This window comes from Thermobia domestica, chromosome 2 (assembly GCF_964235325.1).
Source record: "Thermobia domestica chromosome 2, izTheDome1.hap1.1, whole genome shotgun sequence".
NCBI lineage: Eukaryota > Metazoa > Arthropoda > Insecta > Zygentoma > Lepismatidae > Thermobia > Thermobia domestica.
In genome coordinates this window covers 297,275,413-297,296,002 of record NC_137455.1, presented here as the reverse complement: position 1 = coordinate 297,296,002, position 20,590 = coordinate 297,275,413, and positions in this window count along the sequence as shown.

The following is a 20,590-nucleotide window of genomic DNA, read 5'->3' as shown; positions in this document are numbered from 1 at the left end:
GAAGCGGCAGCCCCCACCTAGGAATTTCAAAACTAAACCTATGGCAATCGTTTGTGTCGGAATGGAACGCAAAAACTTTCGTTTGCACCACTTTCGATACGAAGTTGTAAGAGTTTTAATGTGGCGGCTGGGGAAACGGCTACCCCCTACCTTGGAATTTCGAAACAAAACCTATGCAAATCGTTTGTGCTACATTTGAGCCGGAATGTACCGCAAAAATTTTCGTTTGTACCGCTTTCGATACGAAGTTGTAAGAGTTTTAAGGTGGTGGGGCTGTGGAAAGGGCAATCCCCTACCTCGGAATTTCGAAACGAAACCTAATGAAATCGTTTGTCCTACGTTTATTCCGGAATGTACCACGATAATTTTCGTTTGTGACACTTCCGGTGCGAAGTTATAAGCGTTTTAAAGTGGGGGCTGGGGAAACGGCAGTCCCCACATAAGAATTTCAAAAGAAAACTTATGCCAATCATTTGTGCTACGTTTGTGCCGAAATGTACCGCAAAAATTTTCGTTTGTACCACTTTCGGTACGAAGTTATAAGGGTTTTAAAGTGGGGGGCTGGTGAAACGGAAACCTCCTAAAGTGAAATTTCGAAACGAAAAATATGCCAATCGTTTGTGCTAGGTTTGTGCCTGAATGTACCACAAAAATTTTCATTTGTACCATTTCCGGCACGAAGTTATAAGGGTTTTAAAGTGGGGGGCTGGAGAAACGGCAGCCTCTAACCTTGGAATTTAGAAACAAAAACTATGCCAAACATTTATGCTAGGTTTATGCCGGAATGTAAGGCAAAAAGTTTCGGTTGTACCACTTCCGGTACGAAGTTACAAGGGTTTCAAAGTGTGGGCCTAAGGAAACGGCAGCTCCACCTAGGAATTTCAAAACAAAACCTATGCCACTCGTTCGTGCTACGTTCGTGCCGGATTGTACCGCAAAAATTCTCGTTTCTACCATTTCCGGTACGAAGTTATAAGGGATTTAAAGTGATTGCTGGGGAAACGGAAACCCCCCACCTACGAATTACAAAACAAAACCTATGGTAATCGTTTGTGCTACGTTTGTGCCCGAATGTACCGCAAATTTTTCGTTTCTACCATTCCCGGTACGAAGTTTTAAGAATTTTAATGTGGGATCTAGGGAAACGGCAACCCTCTACCCTGGAATTTCGAAACAAAACCTATGCCAATCGTTTGTGCTACGTTTGTGCCGGAATGTACCACAAAAATTTTCGTTTGCTCCACTTCCGGTACGAAGGTATAAGGGTCTTAAAGTGGGGGGCTGGAGAAACGGCAGGCTGCAAACTTGGAATTTCGAAACCAAAACTATGCCAATCGTTTGTGCTATGTTTGTGAAGGAATATAAGGCAAAAATTTTCGTTTGTTCCACTTCACGTACGAAGTTGTAAGAGTTTTAATGTGGCGGCTGGGGAAACGGCAACCCTCTACCTTGAAATTTCGAAACAAAACCTATGCAAATCGTTTGTGCTACGTTTGTGCCGGAATGTAGCGCAAAAACTTTCGTTTGTACCACTTTCGATACGAAGTTGTAAGAGTTTTAAGGTGGTGGGGCTGGGTAAGGGCAATCCCCTACCTTGGAATTTCGAAACGAAACCTAAGGAAATCGCTTGTCCTACGTTTATTCTGGAATGTACCGCAAAAATTTTCGTTTGTAACACTTCCGGTACGAAGTTATAAGGGTTTTAAAGTGTGGGCTGGGGAAACGGCAGTCCCCACATAGGAATTTAAAAGGAAACTAATGCCAATAATTTGTGCTACGTTTGTGCCGAAATGTATTGCAAAAATTTTCGTTTGTAACACTTTCGGCACGAAGTTATAAGGGTTTTAAAGTGGGGTGCTGGTGAAACGGAAACCTCCTAAAGCGAAATTTCGAAACGAAACATATGCCATCGTTTGTGCTAGGTTTGTGCGTGAATGTACGACAAAAATTTTCGTTTGTACCATTCCGGCACGAAGTTATAAGGGTATTAAAGTGGTGTGCTGGAGAAACGGCGGCCTCTAACCTTGGAATTTAGAAACAAAAACTATGCTAATCGTTTGTGCTACGTTTGTGCCTGAATGTACCACAAAAATTTTCGTTTGTACCATTCCGGCACGAAGTTATAAGGGTATTAAAGTGGTGTGCTGGAGAAACGGCGGCCTCTAACCTTGGAATTTAGAAACAAAAACTATGCTAATCGTTTGTTCTACGCTTGCGCCGGAATGTAAGGCAAAAATTTTCTGTTGTACCACTTCCGGTACGAAGTTACAAGTTTTACAAAGTGTGGGGCTAAGGAAACGGCAGCTCCACCTAGGAATTTCAAAACAAAACCTATGCCAATCGTTTGTGCTACGTTCGTGCCGGATTGTACCGCAAAAATTTTCGTTTCTACCATTTCCGGTACGAAGTTATAAGGGATTTAAAGTGATTGCTGGTGAAACGGCAGTCCCCACCTACGAATTTCAAAACAAAACCTATGCCAATCGTTTGTGCTAGATTTGTGCCTGAATGTACCGCAAAAAGTTTCGTTTGTACCATTTCCGGTACGAAGTTGTAAGAGTTTTAATGTGGGAGCTGGTGAAGCGAAAACCTCCTACCTTGGAATTTCGAAACAAAACCTATGCCAATCGTTTGTGCTACGTTTGTTCCGGAATGTACCGCAAAAACTTTCGTGTTTACCACTTGCTGTACGAAGTTATAAGGGTTCTAAAGTTGGGGCTGGGGAAAGGGCAGCCGCCATAATAGTAATTTAAAAACAAAACTTTTGCCAATCGTTTGTGCTATGTTTGTGATGGAATGTACCCCAAAATTTTCTTTTGTACCACTTCCGGTACGAAGTTATAAGGGTTTTAAAGTGGTGGGCTTTATAAACGGAAACTTCCTAAAGTGAAATTTCGAAACGAAGCCTATGCCAATCGTTTGTGCTAGGCTTGTGCCTTAATGTACCGGAAACATTTTCGTTTGTACCACTTCCGGCAAGAAGTTATAAGGGTTTTAAGGTGGAGAGCTGGAGAAACGGCAGCCTCGAACCTTGGAATTTAGATACTAAAAATATGCCAATAGTTTGTGCTACGTTTGTGGCGGAATGTAAGGCACAAATTTTCGTTTGTACCACTTGCAGTACCGATTTATAAGGGTTTTAAAGTTGTGGCTAAGGAAAGGGCAGCCCCCCACATAGGAATTTCAAAACAAAACTTATGCCAATGGTTTGTGCTATGTTTGTGCCGGAATATACCGCAAAAGTTTTCGTGTAGCCACTTTCGTTACGAAGTTGTAAGAGTTTTAAGATGGTGGGGCTGGGGAAAGTGCAATCCCCTACCTTGGAATTTCGAAACGAAACCTATGGCAATCGTTTGTGCTACGTTTATTCCGGAATGTACCGCAAAATCTTTCGTGATTACCACTTGTTTTACGAAGTTATAAGGGTTTTAAAGTTGGGGCTGGGGAAAGGGCAGCCCCCCTAATAGTAATTTAAAAACAAAACTTATGCCAATCGTTTGTGCTACGTTTGAGCCGGAATGTACCGCAAAAATTTTCGTTTGTACCACTTCCGGTACGAAGTTATCAGGGTTTTAAAGTGAGGGGCAGGTGAAACGGAAACCTCCTAAAGTGAAATTTCGAAACGAAACATATTCCAATCATTTGTGCTAGGTTTGTGCCTGAATGTACCGCAAAAAGTTTCGTTTGTACCACAACCGGCACGAAGTTATAAGGGTATTAAAGTGGGGGGCTAGAGAAACGGCAGCCTCTAACCTTGGAATTTAGAAGCAAAAAACTGTGCCAATCGTTTGTGCTACACTTGGGCCGGAATGTACGCAAAAACTTTCGTTTGTACCACTTCCGGTACGAAGTTGTAAGGGTATTAAATTGGGGGGTGGAGAACCGGCAGCCTCCAAACTTGGAATTTCGAAACAAAACCTATGGCAATTATTTGTGCTACTATTGTATCGTATTGTACCGCAAAAAGTTTCGTTTCAACCACTTCCGGTACGAAGTTATAAGGGATTTAAAGAGCGGGCTGGGGAAACAGCAGCCCCCCACCTACGAATTTCAAAACAAAACTTATGGTAATCGTTTGAGCTAAGTTTGTGTCGGATTGTACCGCAAAAGTTTTCGTTTGTACCAATTCCGGTACGAAGTTTTAAGAGTTTTAATGTGGGATCTGGGAAAACGGTAACCTACTACCTTGGAATTTCGAAACAAAACCTATGCCAATCGTTTGTGCTACGTTTGTGCCTTAATGTACTGCAGAAATTTTCGTTTGTACCACTTCCGGTACGAAGTAATAAGGGTTTTAAAGTGGGGGGCTAAGAAACGGGAACCTCCTAAAGTGAAATTTCGAAAGGAAACCTATGCCAATCGTTTGTGCTCGGTGTGTGGCTGAATGTACCGCAGAAATTTTTGTTTGTGCCACCTCCGGCACGAAGTTATAAGGGTTTTAAAGTGTAGAGCTTTAGAAACGACAGCCTCCAACCTTCGAATTTAGAAACGAAAACTATGCCAATCGTTTGTGCTGCGTTTGTGCCGGAATGTAACGCTCAAATTTTCGTTTGTTCCACTTCCGGTACGAATTTATAATGGTTTCAAAGTTGGGGGCTAAGAAACGGCAGCCCCACCTAGGAATTTCAAAACAAAATCTATGCCAATCATTTGTGCTACGTTTGTGCCGGATTGTACCGAACAAATTTTCGTTTCTACCACTTCCAGTAGGAAGTTATATGGGAATTAAAATGATTGCTGAGGAAACGGCCGCCCCCACCTAGGAATTTCAAAACAAAACCTATGGCGATCGTTTGTGCAAGGTTTGTGCCGGAATATACCGCAAAAGTTTTCGTTTGAGCCACTTCCGGTACGAAGTTCTAAGCGCTTTAAAGTGGGGGGCTGAAGAAACAGAAACGCTCTAAAGTGAAATTTCGTAACGAAACCTTTGCCAATCGTTTGTGCTAGGTTTGTGCCTGTATGTACCGCAAAAAGTTTCGTTTGTACCACTTCCGGCACGAAGTTGTAAGGGTATTAAAGTGGGGTTGTGGAGAAACGGCAGCCTCGAAACTTGGAATTTTGAAACAAAACCTATGGCAATCATTTGTGCTACTATTGTATCGTATTGTACCGCAAAAAGTTTCGTTTCAACCAATTCCGGTACGAAGTTATAAGGGATTTAAAGAGGGGGCTGGGGAAACAGCAGCCCCCCACCTACGAATTTCAAAACAAAACTTATGGTAATCGTTTGAGCTAAGTTTGTGCCGGATTGTACCGCAAAAGGTTTCGTTTGTACCAATTCCGGTACGAAGTTTTAGGAGTTTTAAAGTGGAGGGGCTGGGTAAAGGGCAATCCCTTAACTTGGAATTTCGAAACGAAACCTATGTCAGTCGTTTTTGCTACGTTTGTCCTGGAATATACCGCAAAATTTTCTTTTGTACCACTTCCGGTACGAAGTTATAAAGGTTTTAAAGTGGTGGGCTTTAGAAACGGAAACCTTCTAAAGTGAAATTTCGAAACGAAGCCTATGCCAATCGTTTCTGCTAGGCTTGTGCCTTAATGTGCCGCAAACATTTTCGTTTGTACCACTTCCGGCACGAAGTTATAAGGGTTTTAAAGTGGGGAGCTTTAGAAACGGCAGCCTCCAACCTAGGAATTTAGATACTAAAAATATGCCAATAGTTTGTGCTACGTTTGTGGCGGAATGTAAGGCACAAAATTTCGTTTGTACCACTTCCAGTACGAAGTTATAAAGGTTTTAAAGTTGTGGCTAAGGAAACGGCAGCCCCCCACATAGGAATTTCAAAACAAAACTTACGCCAATCGTTTGTGCTACGTTTGTGCCGGAATATACCGCAAAAGTTTTGGTTTGAGCCACTTCCGGTACGAAGTTCTATGGGTTTTAAAGTGGGGGGCTGGAAAAACGGAAACCCTTTAAAGTGAAATTTCGAAACGAAACCTTTGCCAATCGTTTGTGCTAGGTTTATGCCTGAATGTAAAGCAAAAATTTTCGTTTGTAATACTTCCGGCACGAAGTTATAATGGTTTTAAAGTGGGGGCAGGAGAAACGGCAGCCTCTAACCTTGGAATGTAGAAAGAACACCTATGCCAATCGTTTGTGCTACGTTTGTGAAGAAATATAAGGCTAAAAATTTAGTTTGTAACACTTCCGGTACGAAGTTGTAAGAGTTTTAATGTGCCGGCTGGGGAAACGGCAACCCCCTACCTTGGAATTTCGAAACGAAACCTATGCAAATCATTTGTGCTACGTTTGTGCCGGAACGTACCGCAATAATTTTCGTTTGTACCACTTCCGGCACGAAGTTATAAGGGTTTAAAAGTGGGGGGCTTGTGAAACGGAAACCTCCTAAAGTGAAATTTCGAAACGAAACCTATACCAATCATTTGTGCTAGGTTTGTGCCTGAATGTACCGCAAAATTTTCATTTGTACCACTTCCGGTACGAAGTTGTAAGAGTTTTAATGTGGGAGCTGGTGAAACGAAAACCCCCTACCTTGGAATTTCGAAACAAAACCTATGCCAATCGTTTGTGCTACGTTTGTTCCGGAATGTACCGCAAAAACTTTCGTTTTTACCACTTTCGGTACGAAGTTATAAGGGCTTTAAAGTGGGGGGGAAACGGCAGTCCCCACATAGGAATTTCAAAGGAAACTTATGCCAATCATTTGTGCTACGTTTGTGCCGAATTGTTTTGCAAAAATTTTCGTTTGTACTACTTTCGGTACGAAGTTATAAGGGTTTTAAAGTGGGGGGCTGGACAAACGGCAGCCTCTAGCCTTGGAATTTAGAAACAAAAACTATGCCAATCGTTTATGCTACGCTTGCGCCGGAATGTAAGGCAAAATTTTTCGGTTGTAACACTTCCGGTACGAAGCTACAAGTTTTTCAAAGTGTGGGGCTAAGGAAACGGCAGCTCCACCTAAAAATTTCCAACAAAACCTATGCCAATCGTTTGTGCTACGTTTGTGCCGGAATGTACCGCAATAATTTTCGTTTTTACCATTTTCGGTACGAAATTATAAGGGTTTAAAAATGGGGGCTTGAGAAACGGAAACCTCCTAAAGTGAAATTTCGAAACGAAACCTATACCAATCATTTGTGCTAGGTTTGTGCCTGAATGTACCGCAAAAAGTTTCGTTTGTACCACTTCCGGTACGAAGTTGTAAGAGTTTTAATGTGGGAGCTGGTGAAACGAAAACCTCCTACCTTGGAATTTCGAAACAAAACCTATGCCAATCGTTTGTGCTACGTTTGTTCCGGAATGTACCGCAAAAACTTTCGTTTTTGCCACTTTCGGTACGAAGTTATAAGGGTTTTAAAGTGGGGGGTTGGAGTAACGGCAGGCTCCAATCTTGGAATTTCCAAACCAAACCTATGCTAATCGTTTGTGCTACATTTGTGAAGGAATGTAAGGCAAAAATTTTTGTTTGTTCCACTTCCCTTACGAAGTTGTAAGAGTTTTAATGTGGGGGCTGGGGAACGGCAAACTCCTATCTTGGAATTTCGAAACAAAACCTATGCCAATCATTTGTGCTACGTTTGTGCCGAATTGTACCGCAAAAATTTTCGTTTGTACCACTTCCGGTACGAAGTTATCAGGGTTTTAAAGTGAGGGGCAGGTGAAACGGAAACCTCCTAAAGTGAAATTTCGAAACGAAACATATGACAATCATTTGTGCTAGGTTTGTTCCTGAATGTACCGCAAAAAGTTTCGTTTGTACCACTTCCGGCACGAAGTTATAAGGGTATTAAAGTGGGGGGCTAGAGAAACGGCAGCCTCTAACCTTGGAATTTAGAAACAAAGAACTATGCCAATCGTTTGTGCTACACTGAGGCCGGAATGTACGCAAAAACTTTCGTTTGTACCACTTTCGGTACGAAGTTGTAAAGGTATTAAATTGGGGGGTGGAGAAACGGCAGCCTCCAAACTTGGAATTTCGAAACAAAACCTATGGCAATCATTTGTGCTACGTTTGTGCCTGAATGTACCGCAATAATTTTTGTTTGCACCACTTCCGGTACGAAGTTATAAAGGTTTTAAAGTGGGGGGCTGGTGAAACGGAAACCTCTTAAACTGAAATTTTGAAACGAAAACTATGGTAATTGTTTGTGCTACGTTTGTGAATGAATGTACCGCAAAAATTTTCGTTTGTACCACTTCCGGTACGAAGTTATAAGGGTTTCAATGTGGGGGGCTGGAGAAACGGCAGCCCCCACCTAGGAATTTCATAAAAAAAACCTATGCAAATCGTTTGTGCTACTATTGTATCGTATTGTACCGCAAAAAGTTTCGTTTCAACCACTTCCGGTACGAAGTTATAAGGGATTTAAAGAGGGGGCTGGGGAAACAGCAGCCCCCCACCTACGAATTTCAAAACAAAACTTATGGTAATCGTTTGAGCTAAGTTTGTGCCGGATTGCACCGCAAAAGTATTCGTTTGTACCACTTCCGGTACGAAGTTTTAAGAGTTTTAATGTAGGATCTGGGAAAACGGCAACCCACTACCTTGGAATTTCGAAACAAAACCTATGCCAATCGTTTGTGCTACGTTTGTGCCGGAATCTAAGGCACTAATTTTCGTTTGTACCACTTCCGGTACGAAGTAATAAGGGTTTTAAAGTGGGGGCCTGGGGAAACGGAAACCTCCTAAAGTGAAATTTCGAAACGAAACCTATGCCAATCGTTTGTGCTCGGTTTGTGCCTGAATGTACCGCAAAAAAATTTGTTTGTACCACTTCCGGCACTAAGTTATAAGGGTTTTAAAGTGTGGAGCTGGAGAAACGGCAGCCTCCAACCTTCGAATTTAGAAACAAAAACTATGCCAATCGTTTGTGCTACCTTTGTGCCGGAATGTAAGGCACAAATTTTCGTTTGTACTACTTCCGGTACGAAGTTATAATGGTTTCAAAGTTGGGGGCTAAGAAATGGCAGAACCACATAGGAATTTCAAAACAAAACCTATGGCAATCGTTTGTGCTACGTTTGTGCCCGAATGTACCGCAAAAACTTTCGTTTGTACCACTTCCGGTACGAAGTTGTAAGAGTTTTAAATTGGAGGGGCTGGGGAAAGGGCAATCAGCTACCTTGGAATTTCGAATCGAGACCTATGGCAATCGTTTGTGCTAGGTTTGTGCCTGAATGTACCGAACAAATTTTCGTTTCTACCACTTCCAGTAGAAAGTTATAAGGGATTTAAAATGATTGCTGGGGAAACGGCAGCTCCCTACCTACGAATTTCAAAACTAAACCTATGGCAATCGTTTGTGCCGGAATGGAGCGCAAAAACTTTCGTTTGTACCACTTTCGATACAAAGTTGTAAGAGTTTTAATGTGGCGGCTGGGGAAACGGGAACCCTCTACCTTGGAATTTCGAAACAAAAAATATGCAAATCGTTTGTGCTACGTTTGTGCCGGAATGTACCGCAAAAACTTTCGTTTGTACCACTTTCGATACGAAGTTGTAAGAGTTTTAAGGTGGTGGGGCTGGGGAAAGGGCAATACCCTACCTTGGAATTTGGAAACGAAACCTAAGGAAATCGTTTGTCCTACGTTTATTCCAGAATGTAACGCAAAAAGTTTCGTTTGTAACATTTCCGGTATGAAGTTACAAGTTTTTCAAAGTGTGGGGCTAAGGAAACGGCAGCTCCACCTAGGAATTTCAAAACAAAACCTATGCCAATCGTTTGTGCTACATTCGTGCCGGATTGTACCGCAAAAATTTTCGTTTCTACCATTTCCGGTACGAAATTATAAGGGATTTAAAGTGATTGCTGGGGAAACGGCAGCCCCCCCACCTATGAATTTCAAAACAAAACCTACGGTAATCGTTTGTGCTACGTTCGTGCCAGATTGTACCGCAATAATATTCGTTTTTACCACTTTGGGTACGAAAATATAAGGGTTTAAAAATGGGGGCTTGAGAAACGGAAACCTCCTAAAGTGAAATTTCGAAACCAAACCTATACCAATCATTTGTGCTGGGTTTGTGCCTGAATGTACCGCAAAAAGTTTCGTTTGTACAACTTCCGGTACGAAGTTGTAAGAGTTTTAATGTGGGAGCTGGTGAAACGAAAACCTCCTACCTTGGAATTTCGAAACAAAACATATGGCAATCGTTTGTGCTACGTTTGTTCCGGAATGTACCCCAAAACTTTCATTTTTACTACTTTCGGTACGAAGTTACAAGGGTTTTAAAGTGGGGGGGGGTTGGAGAAACGGCAGGCTTCAATCTTGGAATTTCCAAACCAAACCTATGCCAATCGTTTGTGCTACATTTGTGAAGGAATGTAAGGCAAAAATTTCCGTTTGTTCCACTTCCCGTACGAAGTTGTAAGAGTTTAAATGTGGGTGCTGGGGAAACGGCAAACTCCTATCTTGGAATTTCGAAACAAAACCTATGGCAATCGTTTGTGCTACGTTTGTGCCGGAATGTACCGCAAAAACTTTCGTGTTTACCACTAGCTGTACGAAGTTATAAGGGTTTTAAAGTTTGGGCTGGGGAAAGGGCAGCGCCCCTAATAGTAACTTAAAAACAAAACTTATGCCAATCGTTTGTGCTACGTTTGAGCCGGAATGTACCGCAAAAATTTTCGTTTGTACCACTTCCGGTACGAAGTTGTAAGAGTTTTAATGTGGGAGCTGGTGAAACGAAAACCTCCTACCTTGGAATTTCGAAACAAAACCTATGCCAATCGTTTGTGCTACGTTTGTTCCGGAATGTACCGCAAAAACTTTCGTTTTTGCCACTTTCGGTACGAAGTTATAAGGGTTTTAAAGTGGGGGGTTGGAGTAACGGCAGGCTCCAATCTTGGAATTTCCAAACCAAACCTATGCCAATCGTTTGTGCTACATTTGTGAAGGAATGTAAGGCAAAAATTTTTGTTTGTTCCACTTCCCTTACGAAGTTGTAAGAGTTTTAATGTGGTGGCTGGGGAACGGCAAACTCCTATCTTGGAATTTCGAAACAAAACCTATGCCAATCGTTTGTGCTACGTTTGTGCCGAATTGTACCGCAAAAATTTTCGTTTGTACCACTTCCGGTAAGAAGTTATCAGGGTTTTAAAGTGAGGGGCAGGTGAAACGGAAACCTCCTAAAGTGAAATTTCGAAACGAAACATATGCCAATCATTTGTGCTACACTGAGGCCGGAATGTACGCAAAAACTTTCGTTTGTACCACTTTCGGTACGAAGTTGTAAAGGTATTAAATTGGGGGGTGGAGAAACGGCAGCCTCCAAACTTGGAATTTCGAAACAAAACCTATGGCAATCATTTGTGCTACGTTTGTGCCTGAATGTACCGCAATAATTTTCGTTTGCACCACTTCCGGTACGAAGTTATAAAGGTTTTAAAGTGGGGGGCTGGTGAAACGGAAACCTCTTAAACTGAAATTTTGAAACGAAACCTATGGTAATTGTTTGTGCTAAGTTTGTGAATGAATGTACCGCAAAAATTTTCGTTTGTACCACTTCCGGTACGAAGTTATAAGGGTTTCAATGTGGGGGGCTGGAGAAACGGCAGCCCCCACCTAGGAATTTCATAAAAAAAACCTATGCAAATCGTTTGTGCTACTATTGTATCGTATTGTACCGCAAAAAGTTTCGTTTCAACCACTTCCGGTACGAAGTTATAAGGGATTTAAAGAGGGGGCTGGGGAAACAGCAGCCCCCCACCTACGAATTTCAAAACAAAACTTATGGTAATCGTTTGAGCTAAGTTTGTGCCGGATTGCACCGCAAAAGTATTCGTTTGTACCACTTCCGGTACGAAGTTTTAAGAGTTTTAATGTAGGATCTGGGAAAACGGCAACCCACTACCTTGGAATTTCGAAACAAAACCTATGCCAATCGTTTGTGCTACGTTTGTGCCGGAATCTAAGGCACTAATTTTCGTTTGTACCACTTAAGGTACGAAGTAATAAGGGTTTTAAAGTGGGGGCCTGGGGAAACGGAAACCTCCTAAAGTGAAATTTCGAAACGAAACCTATGCCAATCGTTTGTGCTCGGTTTGTGCCTGAATGTACCGCAAAAAAATTTGTTTGTACCACTTCCGGCACTAAGTTATAAGGGTTTTAAAGTGTGGAGCTGGAGAAACGGCAGCCTCCAACCTTCGAATTTAGAAACAAAAACTATGCCAATCGTTTGTGCTACCTTTGTGCCGGAATGTAAGGCACAAATTTTCGTTTGTACTACTTCCGGTACGAAGTTATAATGGTTTCAAAGTTGGGGGCTAAGAAATGGCAGAACCACATAGGAATTTCAAAACAAAACCTATGGCAATCGTTTGTGCTACGTTTGTGCCCGAATGTACCGCAAAAACTTTCGTTTGTACCACTTCCGGTACGAAGTTGTAAGTGTTTTAAATTGGAGGGGCTGGGGAAAGGGAAATCAGCTACCCTGGAATTTCGAATCGAGACCTATGGCAATCGTTTGTGCTAGGTTTGTGCCTGAATGTACCGAACAAATTTTCGTTTCTACCACTTCCAGTAGAAAGTTATAAGGGATTTAAAATGATTGCTGGGGAAACGGCAGCTCCCTACCTACGAATTTCAAAACTAAACCTATGGCAATCGTTTGTGCCGGAATGGAGCGCAAAAACTTTCGTTTGTACCACTTTCGATACAAAGTTGTAAGAGTTTTAATGTGGCGGCTGGGGAAACGGCAACGCTCTACCTTGGAATTTCGAAACAAAAAATATGCAAATCGTTTGTGCTACGTTTGTGCCGGAATGTACCGTAAAAACTTTCGTTTGTACCACTTTCGATACGAAGTTGTAAGAGTTTTAAGGTGGTGGGGCTGGGGAAAGGGCAATACCCTACCTTGGAATTTGGAAACGAAACCTAAGGAAATCGTTTGTCCTACGTTTATTCCAGAATGTAACGCAAAAAGTTTCGTTTGTAACATTTCCGGTATGAAGTTACAAGTTTTTCAAAGTGTGGGGCTAAGGAAACGGCAGCTCCACCTAGGAATTTCAAAACAAAACCTATGCCAATCGTTTGTGCTACGTTCGTGCCGGATTGTACCGCAAAAATTTTCGTTTCTACCATTTCCGGTACGAAATTATAAGGGATTTAAAGTGATTGCTGGGGAAACGGCAGCCCCCCCACCTATGAATTTCAAAACAAAACCTACGGTAATCGTTTGTGCTACGTTCGTGCCAGATTGTACCGCAATAATTTTCGTTTTTACCACTTTGGGTACGAAAATATAAGGGTTTAAAAATGGGGGCTTGAGAAACGGAAACCTCCTAAAGTGAAATTTCGAAACCAAACCTATACCAATCATTTGTGCTGGGTTTGTGCCTGAATGTACCGCAAAAAGTTTCGTTTGTACAACTTCCGGTACGAAGTTGTAAGAGTTTTAATGTGGGAGCTGGTGAAACGAAAACCTCCTACCTTGGAATTTCGAAACAAAACATATGCCAATCGTTTGTGCTACGTTTGTTCCGGAATGTACCCCAAAAACTTTCATTTTTACCACTTTCGGTACGAAGTTACAAGGGTTTTAAAGTGGGGGGGGGTTGGAGAAAGGGCAGGCTTCAATCTTGGAATTTCCAAACCAAACCTATGCCAATCGTTTGTGCTACATTTGTGAAGGAATGTAAGGCAAAAATTTCCGTTTGTTCCACTTCCCGTACTAAGTTGTAAGAGTTTAAATGTGGGTGCTGGGGAAACGGCAAACTCCTATCTTGGAATTTCGAAACAAAACCTATGGCAATCGTTTGTGCTACGTTTGTGCCGGAATGTACCGCAAAAACTTTCGTTTTTACCACTAGCTGTACGAAGTTATAAGGGTTTTAAAGTTTGGGCTGGGGAAAGGGCAGCGCCCCTAATAGTAATTTAAAAACAAAACTTATGCCAATCGTTTGTGCTACGTTTGAGCCCGAATGTACCGCAAAAATGTTCGTTGTACCACTTCCTGTACGAAGTTATCAGGGTTTTAAAGTGAGGGGCAGGTGAAACGGAAACCTCCTAAAGTGAAATTTCGAAACGAAACATATGCCAATCATTTGTGCTAGGTTTGTTCCTGAATGTACCGCAAAAAGTTTCGTTTGTACCACTTCCGGCACGAAGTTATAAGGGTATTAAAGTGGGGGGCTAGAGAAACGGCAGCCTCTAACCTTGGAATTTAGAAACAAAAAACTATGCCAGTCGTTTGTGCTACACTTAGGCCGGAATGTACGCAAAAACTTTCGTTTGTAGCACTTCCGGTACGAAGTTGTAAGGGTATTAAATTGGGGGGGGGGAGAAACGGCAGCCTCCAAACTTGGAATGTCGAAACAAAACCTATGGCAATCATTTGTGCTACGTTTGTGCCTCAATCTACCGCAATAATTTTCGTTTGCACCACTTCCGGTACGAAGCTATAAGGGATTTAAAGAGGGCGCTGGGGAAACAGCAGCCCCCACCTACGAATTTCAACACAAAACATATGGTAATCGTTTGAGCTAAGTTTGTGCCGGATTGCACCGCAAAAGTATTCGTTTGTACCACTTCCGGTACGAAGTTTTAAGAGTTTTAATGTAGGATCTGGGAAAACGGCAACCCACTACCTTGGAATTTCGAAACAAAACCTATGCCAATCGTTTGTGCTACGTTTGTGCCGGAATCTAAGGCACTAATTTTCGTTTGTACCACTTCCGGTACGAAGTAATAAGGGTTTTAAAGTGGGGGCCTGGGGAAACGGAAACCTCTTAAAGTGAAATTTCGAAACGAAACCTATGCCATTCGTTCGTGCTCGGTTTGTGCCTGAATGTACCGCAAAAAATTTTGATTGTACCACTTCCGGCACGAAGTTATAAGAGTTTTAAAGTGTGGAGCTGGTGAAACGGCAGCCTCCAACCTTCGAATTTAGAAACAAAAACTATGCCAAACGTTTGTGCCGAAATGTAAGGCACAAATTTACGTTTGTACTACTTCCGGTACGAAGTTATAATGGTTTCAAAGTTGAGGGCTAAGAAACGGCAGCCCTACCTAGGATTTCAAAACAAAACCTATGCCAATCGTTTGTGTTACGTTTGTGCCGGATATTACCGAACAAACTTTCGTTTCTACCACTTCCAGTAGAAAGTTATATAGGATTTAAAATGATTGCTGGTGAAACGGCAGCCCCCACCTAGGAATTTCAGAACAAAACCTATGGCAATCGTTTGTGCTACGTTTGTGCCGGAATGGAAGGCAAAAAATTTGTTTGTACCACTTCCGGCACGAAGTTATAAGGGTTTTAAAGTGGGGAGCTTTAGAAACGGCAGCCTCTAACCTAGGAATTTAGATACCAGAAATATGCCAATAGTTTGTGCTACGTTTGTGGCGGAATGTAAGGCACAAATTTTCGTTTGTACCACTTCCAGTACGAAGTTATAAGGGTTTTAAAGTGGGGGGCTGGAGAAACGGAAACCCCCTAAAGTGAAATTTCGAAACGAAACCTTTGCCAATCGTTTGTGCTAGGTTTATGCCTGAATGTAAAGCAAAAATTTTCGTTTGTAATACTTCAGGCACGACGTTATAAGGGTTTTAAATTGGGGGGCAGGAGAAACGGCAGCCTCTAACCTTGGAATGTAGAAATAACACCGATGCCAATCGTTTGTGCTACGTTTGTGAAGAAATATAAGGCTAAAAATTTAGTTTGTACCACTTCCGGCACGAAGTTATAAGGGTATTAAAGTGGGGGGATAGAGAAACGGCAGCCTCTAACCTTGGAATTTAGAAACAAAGAACTATGCCAATCGTTTGTGCTACACTTAGGCCGGAATGTACCAAAAACTTTCGTTTGTACCACTTCCGGTACGAAGTTGTAAGGGTATTAAATTGGGGGGTGGAGAAACGGCAGCCTCCAAACTTGGAATTTCGAAACAAAACCTATGGCAATCATTTGTGCTACGTTTGTGCCTGAATGTACCGCAATAATTTTCGTTTGCACCACTTCCGGTACGAAGTTATAAAGGTTTTAAAGCGGGGGGCTGGTGAAACGGAAACCTCTTAAACTGAAATTTTGAAACGAAACCTATGGTAATTGTTTGTGCTACGTTTGTGAATGAATGTACCGCAAAAATTTTCGTTTGTACCACTTCCGGTACGAAGTTATAAGGGTTTTAATGTGGGGAGGCTGGAGAAACGGAAGCCCCCACCTAGGAATTTCATAACAAAGCCTATGCAAATCGTTTGTGCTACTATTGTATCGTAATGTACCGCAAAAAGTTTCGTTTCAACCACTTCCGGTACGAAGTTATAAGGGATTTAAAGAGGGGGCTGGGGAAACAGCAGGCCCTCACCTACGAATTTCAAAACAAAACTTATGGTAATCGTTTGAGCTAAGTTTGTGCCTTATTGCACCGCAAAAGTATTCGTTTGTACCACTTCCGGTACGAAGTTTTAAGAGTTTTAATGTAGGATCTGGGAAAACGGCAACCCACTACCTTGGAATTTCGAAACAAAACCTGTGCCAATTGTTTGTGCTACGTTTGTGCCGGAATGTAAGACACTAATTTTCGTTTGTACCACTTCCGGTACGAAGTAATAAGGGTTTTAAAGTGGGGTCCTGGGGAAACGGAAACCTCCTAAAGTGAAATTTCGAAACGAAACCTATGCTAATCGTTTGTGCTCGGTTTGTGCCTGAATGTACCGCAAAAAAATTTGTTTGTACCACTTCCGGCACTAAATTATAAGGGTTTTAAAGTGTGGAGCTGGAGAAACGGCAGCCTCCAACCTTCGAATTTAGAAACAAAAACTATGCCAGTCGTTTGTGCTACGTTTCTGCCGGAATGTAAGGCACAAATTTTCGTTTGTACTACTTCCAGTACGAAGTTATAATGGTTTCAAAGTTGGTGGCTAAGAAACGGCAGCCCCACCTATCAATTTCAAAACAAAACCTATGCCAATCGTTTGTGCTACGTTTGTGCCGTATTGTACCGAAAAAATTTTCGTTTCTACCACTTCCAGTAGGAAGTTATATGGGATTTAAAATGATTGCTGGGGAAACGGCAGCCCCCACCTAGGAATTTCAAAACAAAACCTATGGCAATCGTTTGTGCCGGAATGGAGCGCAAAAACATTCGTTTGTACCACTTTCGATACGAAGTTGTAAGAGTTTTAATGTGGCGGCTGGGGAAACGTCAACCCTCTACCTTGGAATTTCGAAACAAAAAATGTGCAAATCGTTTGTGCTAAGTTTGTGCCGGAATGTACCGCAAAAGCTTTCGTTTGTACCACTTTCGATACGAAGTTGTAAGAGTTTTGAGGTGGTGGGGCTGGGGAGAGGGCAATCCCCTACCTTGGAATTTCGAAACGAAACCTAAGGAAATCGTTTGTCCTACGTTTATTCCGGAATGTACCGCAAATATTTTCGTTTGTAACACTTCCGGTACGAAGTTATAAGGGCTTTAAAGTGGAGGCTGGGGAAACGGCAGTCCCCACATAGAAATTTCAAAGGAAACTTATGCCAATCATTTGTGCTACGTTTGTGCCGAATTGTATTGCAAAAATTTTCGTTTGTTCTACTTTCGTTACGAAGTTATAAGGGTTTTAAAGTGGGGGGCTGGAGAAACGGCAGCCTCTAACCTTGGAATTTAGAAACAAAAACTATGCCAATCGTTTATGCTACTCTTGCGCCGGAATGTAAGGGAAAATTTTTCGGTTGTACCACTTCCGGTACAAAGTTACAAGTTTTTCAAAGTGTGGGGCTAAGGAAACGGCAGCTCCACCTAGGAATTTCAAAACAAAACCTATGCCAATCATTTGTGCTACGTTCGTGCCGGATTGTACAGCAAAAATTTTCGTTTCTACCATTTCCGGTACGAAATTATAAGGGATTTAAAGTGATTGCTGGGGAAACGGCAGCCCCCCCACCTACGAATTTCAAAACAAAACCTACGGTAATCGTTTGTGCTAAGTTTGTGCCGGAATGTACCGCAATAATTTTCGTTTTTACCACTTTCAGTACGAAATTATAAGGGTTTAAAAATGGGGGCTTGAGAAACGGAAACCTCCTAAAGTGAAATTTCGAAACGAAACCTATACCAATCATTTGTGCTAGGTTTGTGCCTGAATGTACCGCAAAAAGTTTCGTTTGTACAACTTCCGGTACGAAGTTGTAAGAGTTTTAATGTGGGAGCTGGTGAAACGAAAACCTCCTACCTTGGAATTTCGAAACAAAACATATGCCAATCGTTTGTGCTACGTTTGTTCCGGAATGAACCGCAAAATCTTTCGTTTTTGCCACTTTCGGCACGAAGTTATAAGGGTTTTAAAGTGGGGGGGTTGGAGAAACGGCAGGCTCCAATCTTGGAATTTCCAAACCAAACCTATGCCAATCGTTTGTGCTACATTTGTGAAGGAATGTAAGGCCAAAATTTTCGTTTGTTCCACTTCCCGTACTAAGTTGTAAGAGTTTTAATGTGGGGGCTGGGGAAACGGCAAACTCCTATCTTGGAATTTCGAAACAAAACCTATGTGAATCGTTTGTGCTACGTTTTTGCCGGAATGTACCGCAAAAACTTTCGTGTTTACCACTTCCGGCACGAAGTTATAAGGGTATTAAAGTGGGGGGGCTAGAGAAACGGCAGCCTCTAACCTTGGAATTTAGAAACAAAAAACTATGCCAATTGTTAGTGGAACACTTAGGCCGGAATGTACGCAAAAACTTTCGTTTGTACCACTTCCGGTACGAAGTTGTAAGGGTATTAAATTGGGGTGTGGAGAAACGGCAGCCACCAAACTTGGAATGTCGAAACAAAACCTATGGCAATCATTTGTGCTACGTTTGTGCCTGAATGTACCGCAATAATTTTCGTTTGCACCACTTCCGGTACGAAGTTATAAGGGATTTAATGCGGGGGCTCGGGAGACGGCAACCCTCTACCTTTTAATTTCGCAACAAAACCTATACCAACCGTTTGTGCTACGTTTGTGCCGGAAAGTACCGAACCAACTTTCGTTTCTACCACTTCCAGTAGGAAGTTATATAGGATTTAAAATGATTGCTGGGGAAACGGCAGCCCCCACCTAGGAATTTCAAAACAAAACCTATGTCAATCGTTTGTGCTACGTTTGTGCCGGAATGGACCGCGAAAAATTTGTTTGTACCACTTCCGGCACGAAGTTATAAGGGTTTTAAAGTGGGAAGCTTTAGAAACGGCAGCCTCCAACCTAGGAATTTAGATACTAAAAATATGCCAATAGTTTGTGCTACGTTTGTGGCGGAATGTAAGGCACAAATTTTCGTTTGCACCACTTCCAGTACGAAGTTATAAGTGTTTTAAAGTTGTGGCCAAGGAAAGGGCTGCCCCCCACATAGGAATTTCAAAACAAAACTTATGCCAATCGTTTGTGCTACGTTTGTGCCGGAATATACCGCAAAAGTTTTCGTTTGAGCCGCTTCCGGTACGAAGTTCTAAGGGTTTTAAAGTGGGGGGCTGGAGAAACGGAAACCCCCTAACGTGAAATTTCGAAACGAAACCTTTGCCAATCGTTTGTGCTAGGTTTATGCCTGAATGTAAAGCAAAAATTTTCGTTTGTAATACTTCCCGGACGAAGTTATAAGGGTTTTAAAGTGGGGGGCAGGAGAAACGGCAGCCTCTAACCTTGGAATGTAGAAACAACACCGATGCCAATCGTTTGTGCTACGTTTGTGAAGAAATATAAGGCTAAAAATTTAGTTTGTACCACTTCCGGTACGAAGTTGTAAGAGTTTTAATGTGGCGGCTGGGGAAACGGCAACCCCCTACCTTGGAATTTCGAAACGAAACCTATGCAAATCGTTTGTGCTACGTTTGTGCCGGAATGTACCGCAAAAACTTTCGTTTGTACCACTTTCGGTACGAAGTTGTAAGAGTTTTAAGGTGGTGGAACTGGGGAAAGGCAATAACCTACCTTGGAATTTCGAAACGAAACCTATGGCAATCGTTCGTGCTACGTTTATTCCGGAATGTACAAAAAAAATTGTCGTTTGTACCACTTTCGGTACGAAGTTTTAATGGTTTTAAAGTGGGGGCAGGGCAAACGGCAGCCTCCACATAGGAATTTCAAAAGAAAACTTATGCCAATCTTTTGTGCTACGTTTGTGCCGGAATGTGCCGCAAAAATTTTCGTTGGTACCACTTCCGGTACGAAGTTATAAGGCTTTTAAAGTGGGGGGCTTGTGAAACGGAAACCTCTTAAAGTGAAATTTCGAAACGAAACCTATGGCAGTCGTTTGTGCTACGATTATGCCGGAATGTACCGCAAACATTTTCCTTTGTACCACTACCGGAACGAAGTTATAAGAGTTTTAAAGTGAAGGCTGGAGAAACGGCAGCAGCCACATAGGAATTTCAAAACAAAACTTATGCCAATCGTTTGTGCTACGTTTGTGCCGGAACGTACTGCAATAATTTTCGTTTGTACCATTTCCGGCACGAAGTTATAAGGGTTTAAAAGTGGGGAGCTTGTAAAACGGAAACCTCCTAAAGTGAAATTTCGAAACGAAACCTATACCAATCATTTGCGCTAGGTGTGTGCCTGAATGTACCGCAAAAAGTTTCGTTTGTACCACTTCCGGTACGAAGTTGTAAGAGTTTTAATGTGGGAGCTGGTGAAACGAAAACATCCTACCTTGGA